This window comes from Dromiciops gliroides, chromosome 3, assembly GCF_019393635.1.
Source record: "Dromiciops gliroides isolate mDroGli1 chromosome 3, mDroGli1.pri, whole genome shotgun sequence".
NCBI classification, from domain to species: domain Eukaryota; kingdom Metazoa; phylum Chordata; class Mammalia; order Microbiotheria; family Microbiotheriidae; genus Dromiciops; species Dromiciops gliroides.
This window is the reverse complement of record NC_057863.1, coordinates 581,982,570-581,990,725: the sequence shown is the minus strand read 5'-3', so window position 1 is coordinate 581,990,725 and position 8,156 is coordinate 581,982,570.

The following is an 8,156-nucleotide window of genomic DNA, read 5'->3' as shown; positions in this document are numbered from 1 at the left end:
TTAATTAAGGCATTGTGCAAAATCTTGGGGATTAAAAAAATCAACATTCTATATCTTTTCATTCATTGTCATAAGAAACCTCCAGGGACATGAGTGGGACTCATCCTACCAGTATAGATAGGTCACCTATTTTATAGTTTTAAAAAGTTGTTTTGGGTTAATGAGATATTAACCAAGGCTGAATCATTTGCCAAGGGACACGCTATGTGTGTCTGAGCCTGGACTTGAGGAAAGTTCTTCCTGACCAAAGCACCTTTCCTGACCTCCCCACCCCACCTTACATTTAACTACTCTGTATGTATGTTATGTATTCACCTTATATTTATGCTGTATTTCCTTATATGTGCATTTGTTGTCTCCCATTGGAATGTAAGTCCTCAGGAGGAGACTGTTCTTTATTTGTAATTGTACCCCAAATGCTTGGCACATTATTAGTACTTAACAAAGCCTCGTTGAATGATGGATTGATTGATTTCATTCCCACTACAGCATGCTGCCACTCAGGGCCTGAGGATGCAAAGACAAAAATGAAACTGAGTCGGCTGTGTTTATCTTATATCCTAGCTATACTATGCCTCGCTTGATTTTTATTCATGTAGATTAGCTAATAAAACTTGGATAAAGGGAAAGCTTAGCTAAATCTCAAGGCAAAACATAATTATATTTTATTCAAAATAAAGAATCTATTCATTCACATGTAGCTTTTCTTGGTGTATCTATATTTATATACTATATATGTATATTAGTAAACATATATGAACATGTCTGTATATACTGTTCAAATAATAAAGCATCTGCTGCATAATTTCTCTATCACAATAAATATATTTATAAGCCCTTTAAAAATGAAATACAAAAAATAACAAACAATAATATTATATTATATTTTTGTGCTACAATATGTTTTTCCATTCCCCAATTTTTGGACATCTACTTATTTCTAGTTCTTTGCTACCAGCAAAGTGTTTCTATAAATAGTTTTTGTGTATCTAAGACCTTTCTTCTTATAAATAACTACTTTTGAGTAAATGCCTAGTAGTGGATCTCCGATACAGCATATGTCATACATGTGCATATGTATCAGATATGTATTGTAAATAACATACATATACTTACATGCACACATATATATACACATATAGTATATACAAGAGCTATTCCTCAATAAATAACTTGTCACAGGATGTGAAAAAATGATTCTCAAAAGAATTACAAACTATTGAGAACCATAAAATTAGTACACCTAAGGAGAAATAACAGGAGAAAATCAGTTAGAATAGTTAATGAGTACATTTTCTTCCTTATCTTTGATTTTAGGAGAAAAGGTTCCTGGCATATACTATGAACTTAATAAATCCTTGTTCGTTAGATTGGTAGATTGATTCTCACTACCAAAGCTCACTACCATCTATCCCATTTCATACCATTTTATCCTGGTCTCCATGTCTATAGTGAATCTTTAACAACTCTTTCCAAAGTTTTCTCTACTGCCACAAACATATAATACATAATCAGAGGCAAGAAAATAACATTCATCATGAATACAAAAATGTAAATAGAAAGAGCAATCACACAAAAATTGAACAAGATTACTGTAAAATATAAAGAGTGAATATGACCCCAAAGAAGAGGTATGAGAATACACTCCTACCCACTCCTTTAATTACTTCCCCTAGTCTAAAACCAAAGAAAAACAAACTTCTGTTGCTTCTTCTTTTTCTCTTTTTTTTTGTGAGGCAATGAGGGTTAAGTGACTAGCCCAGGGTCACACAGTTAGTAAGTGTCAAGTGTCTGAGGTTGGATTTGAACTCAGATCCTCCTGAATCTAGGGCTAGTGCTTTATCCACTGTGCCACCTAGCTGCCCCATGTTTCTTTTTATCTTGAAACTACCATGCCATTTACATACAAATTGCCCTTCTACTGTCAAACATTTTGAGGGAGGCATTTTTGGATTCTTCCTCTTTTTTTTTTTAAACTTCCTATCCACTCTTAAAGAGCAATAAATTATTTTCAATTTTAGGAGTAACATTTTATATGAATAGGGTATTACCCTCTGTGAATTTCAAAACAATTTTCCCTACATTCTTTTTCCACCACAAAATCTGTTGCTGACATCAGAACATAACATCAGAAGTTATGGCAGTAATATTTTGTCAGTATAGGGAGCCTGCAGTAAAAAATTTATGAGAGCTAAAAAGGTATACTTCTCTGATTATCCACTAATATTATAACATTATAGTAAATGTACCAATCAGATGAAATTTAGATAAAACACCTATTATTGCTCATCACATAGAAAATTCTTAAAGCAGCATTTTCTACTGTAGTTGGAGTCTAGCAAGGCAAAGCAAAGCATTGATTAATTCATACTTTTCCCAGATGTGCTTCTGATTCTATGGACTTTGCCACATGGACTCAGTTGCCTTCTCACCATGGAACTTCCCCCATCACTTGGGGTCTTCTCACCTTACAGTATCACTTTTCCATGTAGGTCCCTTTTCCAATTGGTGAGGTCCTTTGGGACCTCCATTTTGGGGATATGAGCCCAGACTGGCCATTTTTCATCTTCTAGCTGTACTTCTGACTCTGTGCATTTTGCTACCAGGTCCTTATATGAGTACCCTTTGTCTTTTCCCCTTCAAGTTCAATTTTATTATGTTGTCTTCCAGCATTAGAATGTAAGCTTCTTGAGAGTAAGTACTGTCTTTGTTTATACCTGCATCTATCCCAGAGCTTAAAATGTCTGGCACACACTAAGTGCTAAATAAATGGTTTTTCTGTGGCCTTCTCTTGCTTGGCTTTCTTGGTCAAGGCTTAGAAAAAATGACATTTATCTCCTATAAAAAACTAGAATAGTTTTCTATGTTTCCTTTGTCAAAACTCCATGAAAGTTTGGAGGAAGGAGTGAAAATCATAAATTAGAACAAAAATTGAGGGAGGGAGATTAGAAGCAGATTATCTGTAGCTCAATTCAAGGTTTTCTCTGATTTTTGACTTTGCTACTTTCCTCCTCCTTCCTCTCCTCCCCCATATGGAGGTAATTTGTTTTCTCCTCAAATTTTCCTGGTTGGCTTTGAATATCTCCTCAAACTGAAACCTTATTAAATTCTACCTTGCATCATGATTATCAGTAAATACTTGTTATCTACCTATATTGTGAACTCTGGAGGACAGAGATTTTATCTCTTTTCATCTGTACATTTCTAGCACTTAGTACAGTGCTATATATAGGAGGAGAAAAAAGGAGGTGGTAGAGAGAGAGTGATAGAGACAAAAAAGACAAAAAGAAATTAAGCACTTATTAAGTATTTACTTTATGACAGACACTTGCTAAGTGTTAGGGCTATAAAATACAAGTAAGCAACAGAGTCCTTATCCTCAAATAACTTACATTCTAATAGAGGAAGACAACACTTAAAGGGGAAGAGAAAAGGGGAACAGGCACTCAAAAAAAGACATAACCAGAAGTGGTATGAAGACCTGAAAGTTGACCCTTTGAATCTCAGCTTTCTGGAAACTGAATCCAAAGTTGTGATGTCTGGAATACATGTGGCATAGCAAGGAAATGGCTGGAAAGTACCTTGCTAGTAGCTCTCTAATGACTATTGAATGTGTTAATTTTCTTTTACTGGTGAGAAAGGGTAGGGACATGTGATTTCATTTGAGTAGCCATCTTTGTTTCTGTTGGCATATGTAAATGTTGATGTATAGGTATGGACAGTCTTTCTCAGTTGTTTCAAATGAAAATAAGGTTCTGGATGCCTGTTCTCCCCACATTTTCTTACATGTTTGAACATGCAGTTCTATTATGTGAAGATTGAGTGTCCTTCCCTTCTACCAAATTTTCTCCTCAGTATTTTTCTTTCCTCTCATTTCCTATATTTCTTAAGAAAATCAAAACAGAAAATAGACCACCTTAGGCCCTCTGTCTTTTTTATTTAACTTTCCTTATGGCCCTTAATGACATTCAGTTTCTGAGAAGGTACTTATTTCCCCTTCCTCTATTAGTATGCAAACAATTCATCTTCATGTAGCCCCTTACAATTGATAGTATATATTACCTTTCTATATTTCTATTGACCTAAAGCCTCTCTTCACACATAGCCCCTTTTATCAGTAATGCTTCAAAGTCCTTTAATTCATTAAATATTTTCCCTTTGAAGGATTATTCTCAATTTTGTCAGATAGTTTTTACTTGATGAGTGGTAATACTTTATTTTTTGGAATACCATATTACAAACTCTTCTTTTTTTTAATGTTACAGCTGCCAACTTTTGTGTAATAATGATTGTGGTTCTTTGGTTTTTTATTCATTCATTCTGTCATGAGGAAAATAGTTGGTGGGAGTCCTTAGGTATTCCTCTGTAAAGAATTACACTCTTGCACACAGTCCAATTAGAATAAAATGTTCTTTTAATTGGACACTAGGGAAAGTGACCAAGAGGCAAGTCAAAGACTTAGCCTCAAGGGGAGAAGATGGCTTAGAAACAATCTGCTCCCCCAATGGAAGAGAGGCCAAAGCTTTTAGAAAGGATAGATGGGGTGACTGACTGTCAGTGGAAAGTTTGCTTTGGGGGTAGGGTGGGAAAAGCTTTAATGAGAGGTGGTGGTGCTGGCTTCTAGAGTTATCTTTGTCCCCTTGTGGTAGTAGCCACACCTAATTGACTTTCCTGCAATAGAATTCAATCTCCTCCTACTTCTTGGGTGTGTCTCCTGTAATCTAGCTGCTTAGTTTAAAGTTTAATAGTCTCTTAATTCCTCAATATGTCCTAAACCCCATATTACATTCATTCACTTGTTTGTTTATTTAGGGAGATGATATTGGGGTAGTGACCCACAGCCAGTATATGTCTAAGGCTGGATTTGAACCCAGGTCCTCCTGTCTCCAGAGTCAGTGCTCTATCCACTGTGTCATCTAGATGCCCGTGAACTCTTTCTTTCCAGGTGCTTGCAGTAATTTTTTTCTTTGATCTGGGTTTTGGGTATAATTTTCCTTGAAGTTTTCATTTTGGGGTTTCTTTCAAAAAGTAATTGGTGGTTCAATTTTTGACTTTGCCTTTTGATTCTAAGAGACTAGCATTGTTTTCATTTATCATTTCCTGAAATATGATAGCCATAGTTTAGGTGATATTTTATATGTAATCCAATGATTCTTAGATAACTTTTCCTTGACCTGTTTTCTAGGTCAATTGTTTTTTTGGGTGATGTGTATTATATTCTCCCCTTTTTATTCAATATTTCAATTTTGTTTTAATATTTCTTGATGTCTCAAGGAAACAGTGCTTCCTATTTGACCCATTTTAATTTTCAGGAAGTTGAATTCTTGAGTGGAGTCTTCTATGATCATGTAATCTAACTATTTATTCTTGCCATTGTTTCCTCCTTACTTGTCACTTCCTTTTACATTACTTTTTTTATCTCTTTTGATGTAGGAAGCAAAAAAGGGGTTAACAGAAAAACCTAAGACCCAAGTTCTAATTCATATATGAGCCCGGAAAGGGATTCAGACCCCAGTTAATAGATAACTTGCAAGTCAGGATGCTAAGTTCTCCTACCCACATAAATCAGTACCCATAAGGGGAACAGAGGGAGGGAGGCCATGAAGAACTGAAATTATAACAATGATACATTGACAGGATATAGAAACTCAAACTAAGAATAAATAAAAAATGAATTTTTTTTTTTGCATGGCAATGAGGATTAAGTGACTTGCGCAGGGTCATACAGCTAGTAAGTGTCAAGTGTCCGAGGCCGGATTTGAACTCAGGTCCTCCTGAATCCAGGACCAGTGCTTTATCCACTGTGCCACCTAGCCGCCTCCAAAATGAAGATATTTTGAAACTAGCCATGGGAATCAGAAAGAGACATGTGCATAAAAGGCCAAATTTGTCCCCAGATTCACTTTATGATGTGTAAACCCCAAAATACAGCTCCACAGAAAAAGGTACCCACTTTGGGGGTTGGCCTAGGACCCCAGGAACTCCAAATTAGGATAGGTCCTCCCCTGTACCTCCCTAAAGTGGAGATTATTATAATGAGACTGATAATCAATTTATCCATAGTATAAATATAAGTGTTTTTCCTTCCCTTATTCTAGAGATACCTTTCCACTTTTCTGGTTCTCTCCCTGTTTTCACTCACAGTATTGCAATAAAACTTGGAAAACTGAGTCACTGAGTCTTGTAATTTTTTTGGGATGACTCACGATCAATTTGACCCCAAATGCCTTCCCACATCACTTTTAGTCCTTGTGGCTGGGAAATTCTTTTTTTCTGACGGTTTAATTGGATTTGTTTAGGAATTACTCAGTTCTGGGTTTGTCTCTTTGACTTTTCTCAATCTGTAGTATTTCTTCAGTGTGTCTGAAACTTTATCCTATCTCTAGCTTCAGTTTCAGAATTGGGGGATGATACGCAGTACCCGTGAGGAAATGGAGGTTCGGATCCTCTCAATCTGGAAAAGGTCTGCCTTTCCTCCCCCTCCCCCCCAACCTAATCCCCCACCCTGGCAAACAAAATCTCATGATTCAGGGAAACCCTAGGCTGGTCACAATTATATCTGCTCCTGAGCTATGTATATGTGGGGGGAGGAGTTGAAGGGTTGTCCTTATGTCACCTTCCCCATTGGCTAAGGAATACTGTGTTCTGATTGGCTAGTTCTAGTTTTTGGCATGTGGATTGTAATCCTTGAGTAATTGGTGAAGAAAGGGAGGGTTCAGTTGCCTCAGGAGATAAAAAGGCCTGCCAGCCTCCATTTGTTATGCACTCCACTAGGGGGTGACCCATTCTTACAAGAATGTCAATAAATGAACCTTTGACACATCACCCATGCTGAGTTCCAGAAGTAATTGGAGTTCCATTTCTCACAGTACCCCATTGTACCCCACTACTTCCTGCACCCTTTGGTGGTGGTCTTGAATACAGAAATTAAGACAAGACCTCACCTTCGATAGGAAGTCATGGGTTTTTCACCTTAAATAGTTGTGAACCTGGATTTGGCTCCATTTCATCCTGTGATACTGATAAAACCCAAATAGATGTTGTTGATTGTGTTGATAACAGGCCTCCTGAAAAGAACAAGGAGTTTTGGTTTCCTGATCCTTTCTCTATTTGTGGTATAGATGTGGTCCTGAATTGCTGGGCTACTCAGGAGCTGGTCTGGCTTTGGCTCTTGCTATGTTTTAGTTCTGGCCTGACTGGGCTCTAGATTGGGCATGGGCTGCCTGGGTACAAGACTGGGCTTGTACTCTGCTATAAGACCAGGTTTACTGTATTATCCACATACTCTAGCCTGTTTCTACTGAGTTTTCTCAGTATTATAGCTGTCTTTTTGTACAATCTTTAACCAAATGGAGAAGCTGTTTTGGTTTATTATTGTTGCTTCTAGTTTGTTTTTGTTTTTTAAGCACTATATATGTTAACTATTATCATATGATAGATGAGGAAAATAAGGTCTAGATTTTTGTAAGGATCAAAAGAAAAGTCTTTAAAAGACTATAAACCACAATGCACTATATGTGTTAACTAGTTTTATATTATATTGGAGGAAATTGAGGTCCAGAATGATGAAGGTCACACACCTTGTAATCTCTAAGAGTAGGATTCAGACCCAGATTGCTCTTAATGCCCAGACCACTGATCTTTCTACCATGAAAATACTTTCAAATATTTCTCTCATACTCAGGCCTCCTTTACCCATATAGGAGTTTCATATGACCCCAGTTCTGTAGTCTCTTACTGAGTGGTATGATGGGCCCTTTAAGAATTAACTATGGGGAAGTGAAATTGTGTATTAAGAAACTTGCCTGTCGTTACCCATCTTGAGTAGCTAAGAAAGAGAAGGAAGAACCAGAATCACAATCTGGACTCTTGCTTATTGGGATAGATCTCTTGGTTTGTAGGATACCTCCACTATTTCTGCTTTATAATTCTCTCCTTCACTGAGACCTGCAGGATTGTAGAAATGTTTGAGATTTAGTGGTTTAGGAAATCTCAGAAAGAGTAATGAGTCAACTGGCAGAACTGAGTAAGGATTAGAATATGAGAAAGGGATATTAGAGTGATAGACTAGAGGTAAGGAACCATGGGTTTTGATTTCATGGAAGGAGCACTAAAATTTTGGGTTTGCCTAGTCTTCCTCCTTAGTAAGGAGGTCC